Source organism: Mustela erminea, chromosome 2 (genome assembly GCF_009829155.1).
Source record: "Mustela erminea isolate mMusErm1 chromosome 2, mMusErm1.Pri, whole genome shotgun sequence".
NCBI lineage: Eukaryota > Metazoa > Chordata > Mammalia > Carnivora > Mustelidae > Mustela > Mustela erminea.
Genome location: NC_045615.1, coordinates 37766722 through 37787716, shown reverse-complemented (window position 1 = coordinate 37787716; position 20995 = coordinate 37766722). Strand labels below are relative to the sequence as shown.

The window sequence follows — 20995 nt, the reverse complement described above, 5'->3', positions numbered from 1 at the left end:
CCAACTCCACCACCCAGGCGCCCCACAGGTGCTCAATAAATGTTTTTGAATGAGTGAGAGTTACACAGAATGTTAATGGCCTTGAGAATTTTTATAAGAATATTAATAAATTTCATTTCCATGTGTGTTTCTGTATAATTTGAGAAGATCATCACTTCATGCTGATCCTTTCAAATTCCAGCACATTAAAATTAATGTAAAATGTTAGTTCCTTATGAGTTGATGTCCTTGAATTCCATAGTGTTTATTCATTATGGTTCCCTGAGGATCTAGGTCAGCCCAGCATAAACCTCTGTGTCCTTTGATAAATAGGAGTCAAAATAAATCGCTCACTAATCCAGTCTCATTTCTGGGCTGCAAACTGGTAATTTACACTTTGTCTAACAAATATCAAATAATAAATTCACATTAAGTTTTTTTCTGCTCTACTAGCTTAAAATTAGCCTCTAGCATATTAAGTCCAAGAATTGCCACTTTTGCACCATAACCTCCTAACCATTATTATTATTAGGAATATCATTGTTATTAACTAGGTAACATGGTTAAGCACTTCTGTGCCATCACGCTTCTGGGGCTCAGATTCAATCACTAATAGATACTAACTTGTGACTTTGGACAAGTTTCTTAGCCTTTCTGTGCCTTAGTTTCCTCATCTGTAAACTAGAATAATGATATGTATCTCTTAATTTTTTTTTGTCTGTTTAATTTTTTTTTTAAGTAAGCTCTATGTTCAGTGTGGGGCTTAAACTCCCAGCCCTAAGATCAAGTGTCACATGCTACACTGACCGACACAGCCAGATGCCTTATAAGGATTAGGTGAAGAATTATTTAGGTGATTTAGTATCAGAATTAGTAAATACTCAACAAGTATAAGCAATTATTCATCATAAGTAATTCTTTATTACAATAATTAATAGTATCAACATATTTCAACACAAGTTAAAACTGCAAAGGTACTTTAAGGATGTCTCTGCATTCTCAGAAAATACAATGTGATTCTTCCTGTTACACAGGTTTCTGGGTGTAAAAGACTAAATGTTCCTCTCACTGTGTCTAGATTTCTCACAGTAACAGTTTTATGTAAACTGTCATATTCCTAGAACAAACTTGAATAACAGAATCATACCTTTCAAAACCACTCTAGTACTGATCTCTAATGAAGATAAATCCTCCTAGAAGACAACTTGTCCCATCGTCAGTTTGCTTACTTAAAACAGGTCTTCTGAGTTCTGAAGTCTTGAAGTCTGACGGTGTATATAAAGAAAGACTAAGGAGCATGCACTATTTCTTAGGGCTAAGGACACAATTTCATCTGGATAGAGGGATCAATGTTTGCACTAAGAGCTCTATTATTATCATTATCATTATTGTTATTTCTGTTTTTTCCCCATAAGTTTGGAAGGATAATATTAACAGATTGCATCCCGCACGCAATATCTTCCCTCTCAATCTCTTTACTCATTACTCCACCCAAACAAGCAACTGGGCATTCTGTGCTCATTGCTTTAAAGAGAAACATGTGATAGTGAAGAAAACAGGGGGAAACAGTCTATTCCTGGTTTTGGAGTTGCAAAAGGCTTGGCTTTACAGGAAGAAGAAAGACTCCTGGCATAGCAAGAGATTTGGACAAAATGTCTGTAAGAGCATGTAAGAGCAGGACTTTCCACTGGCAAAAAATAATAATAGTAAAATTGAAATAAACAAACCCATCTCCCATGCTGAAAAATGAGGGGGTTCCAGATGGTAGAGAGAGGACAGTAGGAGAGGAAGAAATGGCAGGGCATATTTCCACTACCCCAGAGATGAGAAGTCTTGCAACCATTTTCTCCAGTCACATTCCCTGGGAAGTCAGCAACCTTCCATAGATGGGTTTATGAGATCTGAGAGCAGAGGGAACAGTGTGCCTGGATTCCCAAATACAGCCTCAGAAAGGCAGCACCCCTAGAAAGAATACAGATTATTGGTGTGAGTAGGTAGATGGGGACTAGACTGACTACCAAATATTTCCTATACCCTAACTTGAAGTGGGAGCAAAACAATATCCCCATATTCCCATAGAAGAGGAAAAATGGCCTCCATAATTTAAGAGACCTTGCAGAAGAGAACTCTGAGCTAACAAGGCTTGGGAGTACTGAAAACTGAGGTAGGATGTCTACTTTCTCATTGGCTGCCTATGTAGACAGATGAATTTGAGAACCAGAGGTTCCCAACACCAAAACTTGGTGCCATACTAGACATTATCAAGTTTAAATCCAATCCCAAGAGGAAAAACATGAGACACCAGAAACTGACAAAATTATGGCATTGCCAACCCTTCAGAATAGGTGATTCAAAATTGAACTTAAGGTGAGTCATAGAAAAAAACTCACACATCTGAGTCTCACATATCTGAGTTCATACCTTTATATGGTCATAGATTGTAGATTACTGAGATCCTAACTAGGACTCAGACAAATCTGAAATAATACCCAACCCCTTCATTACAGATAAGAAATCAGAAAGGACACCAGAATTTGGGGAGAATGTTTCAGGACAATGTCTTTTGAGTCAGGCTCTGACAGCAAAATTGGAATTCCAACAGGCTGTTGTCTAACTCTTTAGGGAGACAAAATGATTCTGCTTCTAGAAGAAGCACTGGTGTTGAGATACTAATGTGCAGGAGAGAGGCCTATGAATCCCTACTCTTCCAGGTCAGAATGGAAAAGCAACTCTCAAGTTCTGCCTGCCTGCTAAAATTTACGACTAAGCATAATTATAATTTTTCTGAGCTAGGACATTGAACCAATGGAAGACAGCAGCTGCCACCAGGGGACAGCAGAGTCTCTGCCACCAACAGAAATCATCCCACAGAAATAGTGCAGTGAACTCTGTGCTCGGGACCTGCAAGTGATGTGATCAAAAAAGGATATTGATTATTAGTTTACAGTAACACAGGAAGGAGAGGGCTTGTGTGTATTCCGTTCCTGAAGAGTAGTAACAGATTAATTTTAACTGTTTTCAGTTGTGAAATGTGTATTGATCTGATAGAACAAAATCAAATGATACAATGATTTGAACTAATAAAACTGTTGTTCAAATCCTTAGTATTCCCTTCCTCCAAAGAAAAAATTTACATTAATCTAAAAGGACTTCCTTAAAATGGATTTTATGACTATCACAAACAAAATAATAACTAGAACATATTGGTTATTGATATGTGCCAGACTCTGCTAAGTGGACTTCCTTAAAATGGATTTTATGACTATCACAAACAAAAATAATAACTAGAACATATTGGTTATTGATGTGTGCCAGACTCTGCTAAGTGCTTTACTTATTTACGTTAGTTAATCCTCAAAATGACTCTGCATCAGCGGTAACCTTACTATCCTATTTACTTTATCAGACAGGCAAGTGCTGGAGAGGTTGCCTGTTCTGGTTCCAAAGCCACTTCCCTATGTACTAGAAAGATAGAACCTGACGATCTGTCTTTAAACATACAAAGTTTAGATATCATGTGAGAAACATCATGACATATAAAGGATCCTTGAGCTCTTCATAGCATTAATACTGGACTTCTTTTATCCTTACATAACTTGGCTTTCATCTGGCATCATAAAATGGATTAGGCTTCTGTGCCTTCTGAAAGATATTCTATAACTACAGACTGTGAAGTGAGAAAAAAACATTTTTCCACAGAAAATGAAAGCAATAATAAAACTTCCTCTAATCACTTTGCATAGAAGTTAGAGAGTTGGAGCCAACCTACTGGCATCTCCAAGAATTTCCCTAATTTGGGACAGAAATTGAAGGCAAAAAAAGCTAATAGAAGATATGCCGGTATAAATCGTGGTGACTGACTGAAGAGTTATGAAGTAGAAGAGTTTATATAGTGAGGGTCTGTTAGGTCCTACTGATTGACAGACTTTTGTGACCTGTTAAGTAAGCCAATGTAGGAATTTTCATAGGGTTAACTTTAAATTTTGCATTTTTAAAAGACTGCTTCAGCTCTAGCACAGAGAATAAAATCAAAAGGAGCCAACATGGAAGTCAGGAGGGCAGTGAGCCAATTACTAGTGATGAGATGTGAATCTAGCTTATACTAAAGTGATGATAATAAAGAGGGATAAAAGTTGATGGACAAGAAAGGCATATGGGGAGGGGGCATAAAATCAACAGTTCTAAGTAATAGATTGGACATGGGATGTAACATAGAAGGGTGGAGTGAAAAGTATGTTGGCTGGTAAACCTGGGAGGTTATGTAGAAAGAGGACGGATAAACACCCACTGAATTTAGTGACATGGAGGTCTTTGGAGACATTGCTGACACATTAATAATCAATGTCATCTCTCTAATGGGATAATTATGGTTCATTAGTGTCTTAAATTTATAATATTGACATTTATTCCCAATAATCAATATTATTTTTAATATCCTTAAACTTCCTGAAAATAGGAAGTATAATACAGAATTCTGGTAGACACATAAATATCTTTGGAAAAAAAAAAAAATTCCATGGTGAGATCCAGTACCTTTGGCAGAATGATTTGTGAGAATTAAAAGTAAAAGTAACATTACTGAATATGTACTGTATGCCAGATGCGTTTACATATCCTATAACTTATCTTCTGTATCCTAATGTCAATGTCAACCATTCTAGATTAAGTATTGATTACTGGTGGTAACAGTTTGAAGTTCTTTAAAAAGATGAGTTGGCACATGGAAGTTGTTGAATCCTCTTTCTTATATCCTGTCCCACCAAAGGTGCTCTGTTCAAACTTGAACTCTTATCTTCAAATCCCCACACTCAAATTACATGCCCTTTATTTTTCTTTTCCAAAGTGCCATAGGCTAGAAATGTTTAAGCCATTTGACAGGCAGTAGGTATTCAGTAACATTCATTGTCACAATTTGTCTATTCTCCCGTCTGTCTTTCAAATGATGTCTCTCAAAACCACCTCCTTCCTGTTCAAGAGCTTTCAAAATTTAAATGAAATAGTTATTAATGGGTCTGTCATCTCTGGGTTGTCCCCTAATTTATAAGAGGAATATTAAGTAACCTGATGGATGGTGTTCCTGATAATACCAAAAACACAGGATGTACACAGAATGTAGTATCCCCATGTCTTTTCTCATATTGACCCTCAAAACAAACATGCCAAAGAACATATTGTTAAGTCTTTTTTACAAGCGACCAGAATGGTGCTGTCTACCTAGGTGTACAGATTTCTGGATTCAAATTTGAAGGATGGATATATTTAGTGAGGCCATAGGACTTAACAGTTATGTTCCTAATGCAGTTCCTGCTGACTTTCACTTGTTACCGGCTAAGATTTTAACAGTCTCTGCCTTATAGCTGCATCTTTGAGATCACTGCCGACAATGTGAAATGAAGGATTGCTGTGCTGTTAATTGAAGAATAAAATTTAAGCGCCTAGCTACCAGACCAGTGGGCACGAAAGAAATGAGTTTGTATTTTTGCCCACAGAAAGAATAGCTCACCTTAAGAAGGAACCTCTCAGAGGGGGGTTAGGACTTTTCTCAGTTTGCAACAGTAGATCTATTTAGATTCTGGAAGTCCATTGGGAGCCCCAGAAATCTTCAGTACAGAGCATCGTCCCAAAACAGACAACCTTGGCTATAAAAACAGTGAGGCCGGTGTTTGGATTCCATTTCCCAGAGGATGGGAGAGGCTAAAGATTATACCTCCAGGCCAGACTGTCAGAGTCCCTCTTGCTTCTATCTCAGACCACAAAACATACCCCCTAGATCAGAAAAAGCATTTCCCTATTTGTCTATCTAGATGTGTGGGAACATCTGCCAATAACAATTTTGTTTTTATCACTAATGATGTGACTTGTTGCTTTTGAGAAAAAAATAGCCAACAAATTCAGTTGCTTCTTGAATATTCCCCTAAAAGTGATCATTGGGCCAAGCTGTTGGAAGAATATTGTGCACTCAGTTATAAAACAAAACAAAACAAAACAAAACAAAAACTATGAATCTTTTAAGCTTAAAATGGGGAATTTCGATCACAATTATGTATTAAATTGGAATTTTTTTTTAAGATTTTATTTATTTATTTGTCAGACAGAGAGTGAGTGAGAGCGAGCACAGGCAGACAGAGTGGAAGGCAGAGTCAGAGGGAGAAGCAGGCTCCCTGCGGAGCAAGGAGCCTGATGTGGGACTCGATCCCAGGACGCTGGGATCATGACCTGAGCCGAAGGCAGCTGCTTAACCAACTGAGCCACCCAGGCATCCCATATTAAATTGGAATTTGATTGAAAAAAACAGAATTCCTCTGTATTCAGATTTTTGAGACATACAAGATAAAATGTCTATATATTTGGTTTACTTTAATAGTTAATAAAATACTCAAATGTAATAAAGTGATAACTTTTACTGAAATCTTTCATTAGAAGTATAACATCTACTAGGAAAAACTGGTCTATTCAGCAAACATTATTGAGTACCTAATACTTGCCAGGCCTGGCACATAGTTATAAGGATAAAAAATAGAGCTGATGTTTTTAAGGAATTCCCTGTTTGCTAAAAGAGACAGATCATTACAGTATATGTATACGTAATATAGTATATAGAGGGAGATTTGAGACACTGGGAAAAAAATTGGAGATCTCTAACAATTTCATAGGCAAGATGCCATGAGATCTAAGTCTTCTTATATTCCGGAAAATACTTTACCAGACTGGGAGATTAGAGTCTAAAGGGACACATGTTAATATTATATACATAGCATAGCCTAGAAACTATTTACATCTCAGAAATTAAAAACCATAGACAGTATTATTACCAAAGTATGGGTGAAAACAAGATATTAATATAGAATATCTGATAAATGTGACAAATCTAGATGCACAGTTTATTGAGAAATCAACTATGGCAACCTGATAGTCTGAGTATATATAAGTAAAATAGAAAATTCTCCATTTATTCTCAGTTTATCCAAATTTGCTCAGAACACAGAAATATAAACAAACTCAACTGTGAATAAATAAATGATTCTAAGTATTTTCATTTCTTCCTCAAAACCCAGTAATGTTTGGAAGTTTAAATGACACCTCTTACCTACCAAACTCTAATTGCTTTATGACTAACAGGAGACATTTGTGTTTATAGATGGAAAACCTTTCCTTCTAATCATGTTTTTTGCATAAGTAAGATTTTTTAAATTGCTAGATGTTTTGGACACCTGGGCGGCTCAGTCATTTAAGCATCTGCCTTTAGCTCTTGTCATGATCCTGGGGTCCTGGGATTGAGTCCCACATTGGGCTCCTTGCTCCTTGGGGAGCCTGCTTCTCCCTCTGCCTCTCCCTCTCCCTGCCACCACCGCTCATTCTCTCTCTCTCTTCCAAATAAATAAATAAAATCTTTGAAAAATATTACTAGATATTTTAATACCTTTATGAGAAATCTAAATGATAACACCCAGATTGTAAGACTTCATGGACTAAGAGAAATGCCTTTACAATTTATAGTAAGACAGATTTTCTTGTTTAAATCTACTCATATATTTTTAAACTCATAGTATTTAGATTTTTAAGCAGCTGATTTTTAAAATTTTCTTAGTATCTTATTTTAGTGCAAGATAGTTACAATTAAGTTGAAATTTTATATTAAGTGCTAATGTGTATTGCATGTTTACTATATGTCATGAGTTTTCTATATACTTTATGTTGATTTATTTCTTTTTCATTTTTTTAAAAGTTTTTATTTCTTTTTAAAAGTTTTATTTATTTATTTATTTGAGAGAGGGAGAGAGTGAGTGAAAGAGAGAAAGAACTAATGGGAGGAGGGGGAGCAAAAATGGGAGGAGGGGGAGCAGAGGGAGAGGGAGAAGCAGACTCCCAGCCGTGCTGCCCAATGCAAGGCTTGATTCAGGACTCCGGGATTAAGACCTGATCTGCCAAAGGCAGATGCTTAACTAACTGAGCCACCCAGGCATCCAAGATATTACTTTATTTGAGAGAGAGAAAGAGAGCGAGCAAGCACCAGTTGGGGGTGGGGGTGGGCAGAGTGAGGGAGAGACAGAGGGAAAACCAGACTCCCACTGAGCAGGGAGCCCCACATGCGGCTCAATCCCTTAGCTGAAGGCAGACGCTTAACCAACTAAGCCACACAGGTGCCCCTGTTTATTTGGTTTTTTGGGGGGTTTTTTTGAAGATCTTATACTTAAGTAATCTCTACACCCAACATGGGTCTCAAAATTACAACCCCGAGATCAAGAGTCACATGCTCTACCAACTGAGCCAACCAGGCGTTCCCCTATCGATATATTTTTTAAAAGTAACTTACACATTCACAGGGTATAATCAAGGAATGAAAAGGGTATATATATAGGAAGAGTTTCCTGGACACTCAGGAAATTCTTAGAAAATTTCCATCAGGAAATTCCAGCTTTTGAGGAAATCAGTGCTACCACTTCCTGAGTGTTTTTCTTGAGCATTTCTGTGATTATACAAGCAAATATGTATATATGTTATATACTTTCCATCCTGTTTTTACACACTGTTCTACATTTTGCTTCTTCTGATTACCAACAGTATATTTTGGTAGTATCTCATTCCTTAATGAAATTGTTCTTTATTCTTTATTACAACATGGTATTTGCGTTAAGTCCAAAACAGCTCTTCTTAGATGGAAATCTAGGTTGTTTCCACTCTTTTCTTACTATAAAAGTACTGCAATAAATATCAGCATATGGTTATCAATTTATTCATTTAAAAGTACCCTTGTGGGCCCCTACAGTCGGTTTTGTGTCTGACCCTTGGTTGTGGCTCAGGCCATGATCTCAGGGTCCTGGGATAGATCCCTACCTGGATCTCAGTGCTCAGCAGCAAGTCTGTTGAAGGATTCTCTTCCTCTATTTCTCCCCCTGCCTCTCCTGCTGTTTGTGTGCACGCGCACACACACACACATGTGCATGCTCTCATTCTCTCAAATTAAAAAAAATAATAAACCTAAAAAAAAAAAAGGTACATCTGCTTGATAAATTCCAGCTAGAGGAATTTCTGGCCAAAGTATGTATGTGCATTTGTAATTTTGATAGATATTGCCAAATTGTTTTATATGGTGGCTGTACCAATTTATACTCCCTCACGCAATGTATGAGAGTAATTGTCTCTACCATACTCTTACCACCCAATATATCATCACATTTTTTTTGTCTTTGCCAATCAGATAAGGAGGAAATGCCTTTCTTAAGTGGATTTTCTTATTAATCCCTAAAGCGGTAAGTAGTAGTATCATTATTATTTTATATATGAGGAAATTGAGGCTTACTGAAGTTAGGTTCCTTGCTCAATTACTTAGATAAAAGGTGGAAGAATCAAAATTAAACTCACCCTGTCTGTCTGGGACACCTGGGTGGCTCAGTCAGTTAAGTGTCTGCCTTCATCTCAGGTCATGATCCCAGGGGGCTGCAATGGAGCCCCACATTGGGCTCCCTGATCAGAGGGAAGCCTACTTCTTCCTCTCCCTCTGCCTGCTGCTCCCCTTGCTGTGCTCTCTTTCTGTGTCAAATGAAGGAATAAAATATTTTAAAAATTAAAATTAAAAAAACTCATCCTCTCTGCATCTTCAACGTCTTACAGTATTTCCACTAAGGAACACAGCCAAATAGCCTTGAAACTTAAATTATATTCCTCATAATTATTTTGGATGAGTCTTAATTCAAAAGCGATAGCAGTATGTTGCAGTATCTTAGAGTCAGCATTATCAGTATAATTATTACTGAACAATAAATATGTGTCCTAGTTTAAAAAACATCCTAATAGGCAGATGCCAGGTAAACCGGCTTTAATGGTCTCATATGACATCATCAATTCTGAAAAATCTCATTCCATCCCCCCAAATTTTGGCCCCCATAGTCCATACTGGTAACCTGGTTTCACAGCTAGTTCAACAAAGAGAGACAAACTTATACTCATTAGAATAAAACTTCATTAAGCCCAGAATGCTGTGTTACAACAACATACTTGGTGTATAAAAGGTAGCATAAGGATTAGGATTACAGTAGCGGTTTTCTTCTTCACAGATCAAAGTGACTTGCAAATATTAAGTTCTGGTTTTCCTCACATACTGAACAAACAACCAAAAACCATGTGACTATTTCCTGCCACCTTTTGGCATTATTGGAAAGAATGTGGGTGGGGTGGAGGAACTAACTATATGAGAATCATGTGCTCACAACATTTCAAGCTACAATTTGAAGATATTATGTATGCATTTATGGGTGTGGGCTTTCAGCATGCTACAGGTTCGACCTGTTTGCAGAGCTCAGTGGCAAGTCTGAGGTCTCTGCCTACTGGCAGAGGTTTCATAAAGAGAACACAGTGTTACATCAACCTAAGCTCATGGCTAGTAAAGGGTGCCTAAGAATCTCCTGAGTGGCATTTCTTGTCAATGGAGAAAACAGAGCATTCAATAAATGGTGCTGGGACAAATGGTTGGCCATCTGGAAAAACAATAAAATTGGAAGTATATCTCACATCCTGTATTAAAACGAATTCCAGATGGATAAAAGATTTAAACGTTAAGAAAAAAAAGTATGACAAAAAAAATTCTCTCAGGCGGGAGATATGGTAGGTAGGGCCTTTCGTGGTATGATACTATACTCAGAATCCATACAAGAAAATACTGATGAATTAGACTACAATTTTTAAAAATTCTGTATAGAAGAACCCACCATAAATAAAGTCAAAGACAAATGATAAACTGGGAAAATTTTATTCTAACTCATATGACAGACTAGGTATTCACTTCATAGCATATAAAGAGCTTCTACAAATAAATGAGAGATCAACATTCTTAGAAAAGTGGACAAAGGATATGAACTTCCAATTTTCAGAAGTGGAAATACAAATTGGTCTTAAATTGATACTTAAACTCTCTCATAAGAGAAGAAATGAAAATTAAAACTACACTGTGATTGCCAAAAATTCAAAAGTTGCTAATGGCCTCAGTTGGCCAGGTTATAGGGGAAACTTGTATACTCATACATAATTGGTGAAAGTAATGTGGTAATATTTTAGTATTTATCAAAACACAAATGCTTATGTTCTTTGACTCCTCAATTTTACCTCTAGAGAAATGTAATTTTAAAGAGGGTGGTCAGGAAAGGGCTCATTGAAAAGGTAAAACATTTTACGTGAGCCACGCTGATATTGTGAGAAGAACATACCAAGCAAAACACCAAATGCTAAGGTAAGTTGAGAAAAGGTATGTGACAGAAATAATAAGAAGGCCAGCATGGCCTGAGTAGGGGGTTAGAATATTGGGAGAAATGTCAGAGAAGTATTAGAACAAGATACATAGGGTCTTATGGGTCGTTCTAAGAGCTTCAACTTTTACTGTAAGGAAATAGGGAAACCAATGGAAAATTTTGAGCAGAGGAGTGACCTGATGTGACCCACAGTTAAAAAAAATAAAATAAAAAAAAGATCATTCTCACTGTTGTGGTAAGAACAAAGGGGTAGGTCAGAGATCAGTTAAGAGGCTATGGTAAGAAGCAAGAGATAACAATGGACTGAATCAAGATGACAACTGTATAGATGGGATTTGCTGACAGAGTCTATCTGGGGTGGAGAGAAAGAAAGTGTCCAAAATGATTCTAAGATTTTTGACCTGAACTACTGGAAAGATGGAGTTCCTATCAAATGGGATAGAGAAGTCTAAGAGAGGAACAGATTTAGAGGAAGGTCAGGTGTTAAATTATGGACTTTGAACTTTGGCAGATAGAGAACCAAAAAATAATCCTATAGCATTCTAACTTTTTAGAGGTAACAATGGCAAATAGGAGCCAGCAAAAGAAACTGAAAAGGAGCAACAAGTAAGTCCAGGTAATACCATGACAGTGTGGTGTCCTATAAGCCAAATAAAGGAAATGCATCAAGGAGGATGAAGTGATCAATTCAAATACTGCCAATGGATCAAGGTAGAAGAGGGTTGAGAATGGGCCATTAGATTTAGCAATATGGGTTACCAATGAACTTGACAACACACACATAGTAGCAATAGGAGGAATGGGTGACTGGAATGGATTGAAAAAAGGAGAGAATCAAGCCTTAAGATATGACTACTAGTTTCCAGGAAATACGGGAGAGAAGAACATGCTAGATGACATCATGAGGATGCAAAGAGCCAACAACAGAATGTGGAAACTTCTGGCAGGAGAAAAGGGTAGAGAGGAAACTGTTAGAGATGAAGACAGACTTAAAAGACATACCAGCCAAATACAATGTATTTAGAGCCTGATTTGAGAAAATCTATTATAAAAAGATGTTTCTGAGACAATATAGGAAATTTAAACTCTGATCATTCATTTAGATTTGTTGGATATTAAGTTGGTGTTGTGACTGTAATTTTTTTTAGAGTCATTATCTGTTAAAAATATATGCTAGAGTATTTATAGATGAAATGATGTCTGGAACTTTCTCTAAAATGGGCCAAAAGAGAGGGTGTATCTCTATGTTGTACACCTGAAACTAATGGAACATTATGTGTCAACAATACTCAAATTTTAAAAAAGAAGAAAAAACAGTACAGACAATTTAGGGAATGAGGATGGATGACATAAGATTGACAAAATGTTTATACTTTGAAACTGAGTGATAATATATGGAGGTCTCATTCTACTGTGCCTCTGCCCTTGAATATGCTTGAAATTTTTCAAAATAATTTTTTAAAAAAAGAAAGTAAGATGAAAGTTAAATTCAAGAAGTATAGTTATCTCTTTGGGGCTTGCTTGCTTTAAACAGGAACAGAAATGAAGAGAGCTGGAAGAGAAGGAAGCTTGAAAAGTTGTGTTTGTTTTTTTAAAATTTCGAGATGGAGGGCCACTTGGGTGGCTCAGTCAGTTAAGCATCAGCCTTTGGCTCAGGTCATGATCCCAGGGTCCTGGGATGGAGCCCTGCATCAGGCTCCTTGCTCAGCAGGGAGCCTTCTTCTCCCTCTGCCTCTGACTGCCACTCCCCCTGGTTGTGCTCTCTCTCTCTCACTCTCTCTCGCTCCCTCCCATCTCTCTCTTTCTCTGACAAATAAATAAATGAGAATCTTTTTAAAAAATTTCAAGGTGGGGGGGGGCGCCTGGGTGGCTCAGTGGGTTAAAGCCTCTGCCTTCGGCTCAGGTCATGATCCCAGTGTCCTGGGATTGAGCCCCGCACCGGGCCCTCTGTTCAGCAGGGAGCCTGCTTCCTCCTCTCTCTCTGCCTGCTTGTGATCTGTCAAATAAAAAAATAAAATCTTTAAAAAAAAAATTCAAGGTGGAAGAAGTACAGGTATATTTGTATGCTGTGGTACAGATGGAACACAGAGAGAACACTGGATAATGCAGGAGAGAAAGGAGAACTACTGGGGCAAAATCTTTGAACAGGGAGGAGGGATGAGATGTGGTGCAAACACAGAAGCTTTGGTCTTAAATAGAAGTATGGATGGTAGTGTCATTTGCAAATACATTCTCCCATTCTGTGGGTTGCCTCTTTGTTTTGTTGACTTTTCCCTTTATCTTTTTATCTTGATGAAGTCCCAAAAGTTCATTTTCACTTTTGTTTCCCTTCCCTTCGGAGATGTGTCTTGAAAGAAGTTGCTGTGGCCAATGTCAAACAGGTTACTGCTTATGCTCTCCTCTAGGATTTTGATGGATTTCTGTCTCACATTGAGGTCTTTCATCCATTTAGAGTTTATCTTTGTGTATGGTGTAAGAGAATAAGGGCTATTATCCAAGATCTATAAAGAACTCTAACTCAACACCCAAAAAATAATCAAGTCAAAAAATGGACAGAAGACATGAACGGACACTTCTCCAAAGAAGACATACAAATGGCTAACAGACACATGAAAAAGTATTCATCATCATTAGCCATCAGGGAAATTCAAATCAAAACCACATTGAGATACCACCTTACACCAGTTAGAATAGTGAAAATTGACAACATAAGAAACAACAAATGTTGGAGTTGTGGAGAAAGAGGAACCTTCTTACATTGTTGGTGGGAATGCAAATTGGTGCAGCCATTATGGAAAAGAGTGTGGATGTTCCTCAAAAAATTAAAAATAGAGCTGCCCTATGACCCAGCAATTGCACTACTGGGCATTTACCCCAAAGATACAGATGTAGTAAAAAAAAAAAAAAAAAAAAAAGGGCCATATGCACCCCAATGTTCATAGCAGCAGTGTCCACAATAGCCAAACTATGGAAAGAGCCAAGATGCCCTTTAAAAGGCGAATGGATAAGGATGTGGTCCATATATACAATGGAATATTACTCAGCCATCAGAAAGGATGAATACCCATCTTTTGCATCAACATGGATGGGACTGAAGGAGATTATGCTGAGTAAAATAAGTCAAGAAGTAAAAGTTAATTATCATATGGTTTCACTTATTTGTGGAACATGAGGAATAGCATGGAGAACATTAGGAGAAGAGAAAAATGAAGGGGGGAAAGTAGGAGAGGAAGGTGAACCATGAGAGACTCTGGACTCTGAGAAACAAATGGAGGGTTTTAGGAGGGAGGGGGGTGGGGGAATGGGTAAGCCTGGTGATGGGTATTAAGGAAGGCATGGATTGCATGGAGCACTGGGTGTTATATGCAAATAATGAATCATGGAACACCACATCAAAAACTAATGGTGTACTTTATGGTGACTAACATAACACAACAAAAACTTAATTAAAGGAGTATGGATAATTTACCCATAGTAACAGAAGGCAGAGCAAGACAGAGCAGGTGGGCACAGATGTGAGAGGATAGGAAGAAGAGATAGGAGGTTGTTGAAACTCTCTTCTGAAGCCTCAAACAGAATGCAGGGTTATTAAGTGAGAGTGAGGATGGGAGGAAAGTGTTGGATGTTTGAGAAAGGAGAATCCTTTATCTAGAAGAGTGGGAGACTGAGTGTACCTACAAGATATGATATAATTGCCAGGCAGCATTATAAGCTGAATGCAATTCTGTGTCCAAGATTTGAAAGTAAGTACAACTAAGCAGCAGGGTTTTCTCTGCTCAGTGTCCATGAATGGTTTTGCCAGGTGAGTATGAACAAATGATAGATCACCAAGGGAGTGGCGAGTTGTGTTGTTTATAATAGAGCTAGGTTACTGTAACAAAGCAAACCAACATTAATTCTGTGACTTAAAACAGATTTTATTTCAATTTTAAGCAGAAATGACCATTCCAGGCCATTGAGTCTCAGCTTCAAATGATCATTTAGGGTCTGAGGGGCCTTCTACCTTATTTCTCTTCCATGACCTAGGGCTTTTTTTCCTCAGCTAAATCCTAGAAACTGGGTAGCAGGCACACTTTTTACCAGTTATCCAGAGGAGGAAAGAGAGTGTAAGGAAAAAGCATTGCCCTTGTTTTAAGGGTCCAGCCTGCAGGTACCACACATTACTTAGGCTCATATTCTATTAGCAAAATTTTTGTAGCTACAGTTAAATGCAAGGAAGCCTGAGAAATGCGGTGTGTATGGTCAGCTCTCTGCTTAGCTACAGTGCTCTGATTTTGGAACAAGGCTAGATTTTAGCAAATAATTAGAACTCCCTGCAAGGGAGTGATTCTAATAACTGATTGAGGGATTTAATGCTAGGGAATGAGTCTATGAGAGGATCTGAGGAGAATGAAGTATAACCCCTAACTGAAAAGTGGTAGAGTCAAGGGACTACAGATGAGAGGGCTGTTGGAGTCGGGGCTCTGAAGAAGAGTAGTGGTGGTACAAGAGGGATGCCCAACATTGAGACTCTGAAGGAATTACTGTTACAGATAATGCCAAGGTCTGCAGTATGATTTCACAGTGAGTGACTGATACACGGGGAAAGGCAAATTTATAGGAAGAAGAGGTCAAGGAACTCCAGTATATCTGAAAGATGACCAAATGGATATTGAAATTCCCTAGATTATGTTAGAAGTACCGCTGGAGAAAGCGACCATGTGTCAGCTGCTAAACTCTTTGAGAAATAAGGGCAAGTGACAATAAGGGACAGGAGGTGGTATATCTGATGACATGAGGTTCAAAGCTGGGGTTTGGGGGAGGAAGAGTTTGAAAATGGCAATGAGGAGGAAGAAGTACCCTCACTCTGTGGTTGGGTAGGATGTAGTAGAGAGAATAGAGATAAAGACCACCATTAGAGAGGGCTGCAGAGGAGGGAGTAATCTCCTGGGGAGCCTCACATTTCAGCTAGAGCAGGACAGTGAAAGGGGACCTTTGCAGAGCAGGTTGAGAGCTTTAGGAAATTTGCTGCTGACAGACTGAGCATCACAGTGAGCCCAGGGAATGCATTTTGAGAGTAGGGGAGAGTGGGAGAAGGGAGGAGAATGAGATTAAGAGCTGCATGGGGATTGGTGTAAAGGAGGTGGAGGGTGACCTGGGCTTCCACAGGCTTCTTGCAGTGATGATGTCAATGGGGATAAAGGGATAATGTGACTAATCCTGATGGTTTCAGGGTAGGTCATGTTAGCAAGGTTCTACCTTGTTGGGTAGGGAGGACTGGGGTCTTTCTAGAAATTCTGAGACCACCTCTTTGCTTCCACCACGCCATTGCATACAAAGATTGGGGAAGGAGCAGAGTGAATTCCTTCAAAGACTAAGAAAAATACCTGTCATACCCGCTCTCTGGAGGAAGGGCAGGGCTTTCCTCAGGCTTCTGGATGAAAAGCTTCTGAGGTTTTCTGGTGGCTCCTCAGCTTCACTTTGGGACCACATAGCCCAGGGAAGCCTGCAGGAGAAGCAGCAACATGATCAGTTCTATCCCCACACTCCCCAGCCTCTGTTCATGAAGCTGTGGCTGAATTCTTGGGGTCAGGGGAACTTTTCTGTCAGAATGAATTCCTGCTGCCTAAGAAGTTGTATTCACTTTCAATTTCTAACTCCGGAACACAGAGGGTCTCTGCTGCTGCAACCTCTCTAGCGCCTCAAAAATGTATGCCTTGCCGCCCCCCACCCCGCCACGCCCCCACCCCCGCCCAAAGTGCAGTTGCCCTGAGCCCTTTTTCTTTTCCTAACCCACGGCAGTGTCCAACTGAGCTCCATGGCTCTGTCTACAAGGAAACAGGTAGGCAAAGGAGAATGGGAGCAGTTTGCAGTGATGATATTTTTCAGGCAGCAGACTGAATGTGAGTGGTTGAAGTGACAGACAAAATGTACAGAAGGGCTCCCCTCAAAAATCCCTTCTCCGCCCTGATGCCACTTAGTCTTTGGGTTTAAAATGTTCCTTATTTAAAAGACCAGTTAAGTCTGTGACATTTAGGCAGCAGACATCCTTCTTAAAAAAAAAAAGTTAAATTATCCTTGATATTCAATGCTGTTTCAGAAAACCTCACAGCTAGAAAAACTTTAGCATTTTTCTTAAAGTCTGAGAAAGTCAGAAGCATATATTTATCTCCTCTGGATCTCTGAATGAATCCACAATAGCAGAATTTATCTACTATCTGGTTCATTCTGTCTCTTTAATTAAAATAAATAAATAAATATATAATTTATGCTTATTATATATTTATGTTATTTATATATTATATTATTTATATATATTATATATATTATTTATATATAATATATAAATGTTTATTATATATTTGTTATTTATATATATATATATTAATTATATATATTATATAAATATTTATTATATATTTGTTATTTATTTTATATATATTATATATGATAAATATTTATTATATATTTATTTATTTATTTATTTAAATTAAAAGACAAAATGACCTAGATAGTAGATAAATTCTGCTATTGTGGATTCATTCATATAATATATTATATATATATAAATATATATATAAAATAGCTTGTCAAATCTGTCCTATGATATAGCCAAGCCATAATTTGTCATCTATTTTAAAGAATAATTCTATTGAGGTCTTTCCTGGAATATCCCCCAGATTTCTAGTTTATGAATCAAGCCTTTCATTCATTTATTTATTCTACAAGTATTTCTCTCCTTAGCAACCATCCTAGTGAAGATTTAACCACTTAGGAGGTTAGAAGGGCAATCCATTCCCAATCCTGTTCAAGTTTCCAATTTATTCAGAATAGCAAGAGAAAAAGACAAGGAAAGAAAAAAGAAAGGGAGGACAAAGAAAGAAGAAATGCATTTAAAGAGGTCAGATGTTTGTGTTATCTGAAATTCAGGAAGAAATATATGAAACCCATGAAAACGAAACTATAAAACCTTATTGTGGGATGTGAAGCAAGGCTTGCATAAATGGAGAGATTTGTTGAGGTCCTAGATGGGAAAACTGGGTATTGGAACAATATCAAATATGTCCAAGTTAATCTAGAATTCAGTGCACTTCAATAAATACACTAAACCCAAATTTTAAAACTTGACAAGCTGATCATAAAAACCTTTGGGAACAGTAAATATGAGCCAAAATAATTTTAAGAAGTGAGGGACTGGCCCTTGACAGATACCAAAGTATTATCTAAATCAATAATAATTACAAAGTATGATAATTAACTGGAAAGAAAAGATAAATTGAAGAGAATTACAAGTTCATTAAAGACAGTTGAGACTTAAAAACCCTCCAACAGAGTGTTTTCTGCATGCTGGACACCAGTCTAATTTATGATGAAAGCACACAATGGTTTTTAAAATAAGACTTGGATGGAAAAGATGATAATGCTATAACAAAGTTCTTTGAATTCTCATCTCCTTATTTATGTAAATAAAGTTTCTCAGCATTTGTAACTATAAAAACAAACAAAAAGCATAAATTAGTGTTGAACCTGTCTCACTCTCATGATGAGTAATCTTTATCCATAAAATTGAATTTAGCTCCATCTGTCACTGAGAAAATACATTTACAGCACAGTTTAATTTCTTGTTTAAGAATTGCAAATTTGTTGGGGCGCCTGTGTGGCTCAGTTGATTGAGCATCTGACTGTGGCTTAGGTCATGGTCTCAGGTCCTGGGATCCAGCCCTGAGTCAGGCTCAGCACTTGTTGTGGGGGAAGGGGGGGGGGGAGTCTGCTCTCTCTCTGACCTTTCCCCCATTCGTGCTCTCTCTCTCTCTCAAATAAATAAATAAAATCTTAAAGAATTACAAATTTACTATATTGATAAATTTTGTACTACTAATAATTAAACTGATAGAGCATTTTAATATTTAGAGCTTTAATTAATCCAGAAAATCAATTAATATTTTTATAGAGTATAACAATCAAATAATCAACGATTTTCAAACAGAAATGTTTTAATTTAAGATAAAATCACATGGGATGGGGCACCCAGGAGGCTAGGTCAGGTGAGCCACCAACTCTTGGTGGCTCAGCTCCTGATCTCAGGGTCCTGGGATTGAGCACAAGAAGTCTGCTAGAGATTCTTTCTCTCCTTCTGTCTCTCCCCCAGCTCGCTCGCTTGCTCTCTAAAATAAATAAATAAAAACACATGGAAGAACTGAAGTAGAAATATTAGATCAAGGATATCAAACCATGATGCCAAAATTTCTGGCTATTAAAGAAAAGCTACCACTTTCTTAGGACACTTAGATTTCATATGAGGTAAGTTCTTTGCACTGATGTAATATGGCTTAACATTTTTTTCCCCAAAAAATGAATGTAGTGATATTTAGCTCTCATTTACACCTTGACTGAAAAACAATTGAGAAATGTAGCTCAAAGAATAAGCATTTGGGGATAGGGAGGGGTGAGGGTGGGGGGCGGGGGATGAAATGGGAAGTGCAGGCTTGTTAAGTAAGCATTTGGTAGACCAAGAGTTGCCTGAAGGTGTCTTCCTACCACATCTTGAAAAAGAAGCTCAGGGGAGGCAAGTAAATTCAGAAGGTGCTGAGAGAAGGACCCAGCCAAAAAGGAATGATGGAAATGAAAATTTCAAACCATTTCTTAGGTCATCATTTCAGAAAATGTGTTCCCTGAAACATGAGGTTTCAAGATGTCAGTTGCTAGTTGTTTGGTGAAAACAATGAAAAAACATTTTTTTTATGGTGATATTTTTCTTTTAAGATGCATCTTAAAAAAAAAATCTATATATAAGAAGTTACCATATATATTGGTGTAATTGTTTATGTGATTGTTTTACATTAATATGCCTTGGGGGAGTATAGCAGATCCACTGCCAGGTTGTTGAGTTCAGATCACATCTCATCTGTTTACTGACTCTGTACAGCTGCATAACTTTGTGAATTAATTTTCTCTTTTTTGTACACTTGGATTTTGTTTTTTTAAGATTTTATTTATTTATTTGTCAGAGAAAGAGAGACAGAGAGGGAGATCACAAGCAGGGGGGAGTGGCAGGCAGAGGGAGAGGGAACAGACTCCCCTCTAAGCAGGGAGCTGGATGAAGGCCCAGGGCTCTGGGATCATGAGGGAAACTGAAGTCAGATGCCTAACTGACTGAGCCACCCAGGTTTCCCAAGTATCAGTTTTCTTGTCTGAAAATGGGAATAATAATAACACTTCCCTCATAGTGCTGTTGTCAGAATTAAATGAAAAACCGCAACAAAAATGCTTAAAACAAGGTCTGGGACACAGTAAATGCTATGGATGACCCTGCTCTTATTTTTAAGAATGGTATGCCACCTCTAAAAATATCAGAGATGACTAGATATATGGAGAAGGGACATTTGATATGCAAATTGGTGCATAATCACCTCAAATAACTAATAATGGTCATCCTATATGTTATTGTTCATATAACAAATATTAACTTGTTAGCTACTGGTTTGTGATGGTTTTGTGATTTATGTTTTAAAATATTTTATACCTTTTATAGTCAGTAAAGTTAAAAAATTCATTTCTCTTATTGTATTAACTTTAAAGAAAAACATAAAATTTAATTTCTTCTAGCAATTAATCTGAAATTATATTTTTTGTCTAGTTTAATCCAAATAATATCTTATGTATTCTTGTAATATTTTATAGAGAAAAATCCATTTTTAAAAGGCTGAAAGCCTAAGTTTGAGGAAGATTGAACCATAAAATTACTAAATTTGTTAAAAATACAAGATTGCCAAAATACCTGCATTAAATTTTCT

General features: G+C 37.5%; 1 long non-coding RNA gene across 1 annotated transcript in view; it reads right to left on the bottom strand.

Annotated features, from left to right (window-relative positions):
• Nucleotides 1-892: 892 nt before the first annotated feature.
• LOC116584390 overlaps nt 893-20995 on the bottom strand; it is a 32357-nt gene continuing 12254 nt past the window's right edge. The window contains exons 2-3 of the long non-coding RNA XR_004283179.1: nt 16589-16707; nt 893-1941 (exon numbers count right to left, since the gene is read on the bottom strand). This is a non-coding gene — a long non-coding RNA (uncharacterized LOC116584390). The remainder of the gene's footprint in view (nt 1942-16588; nt 16708-20995) is intronic.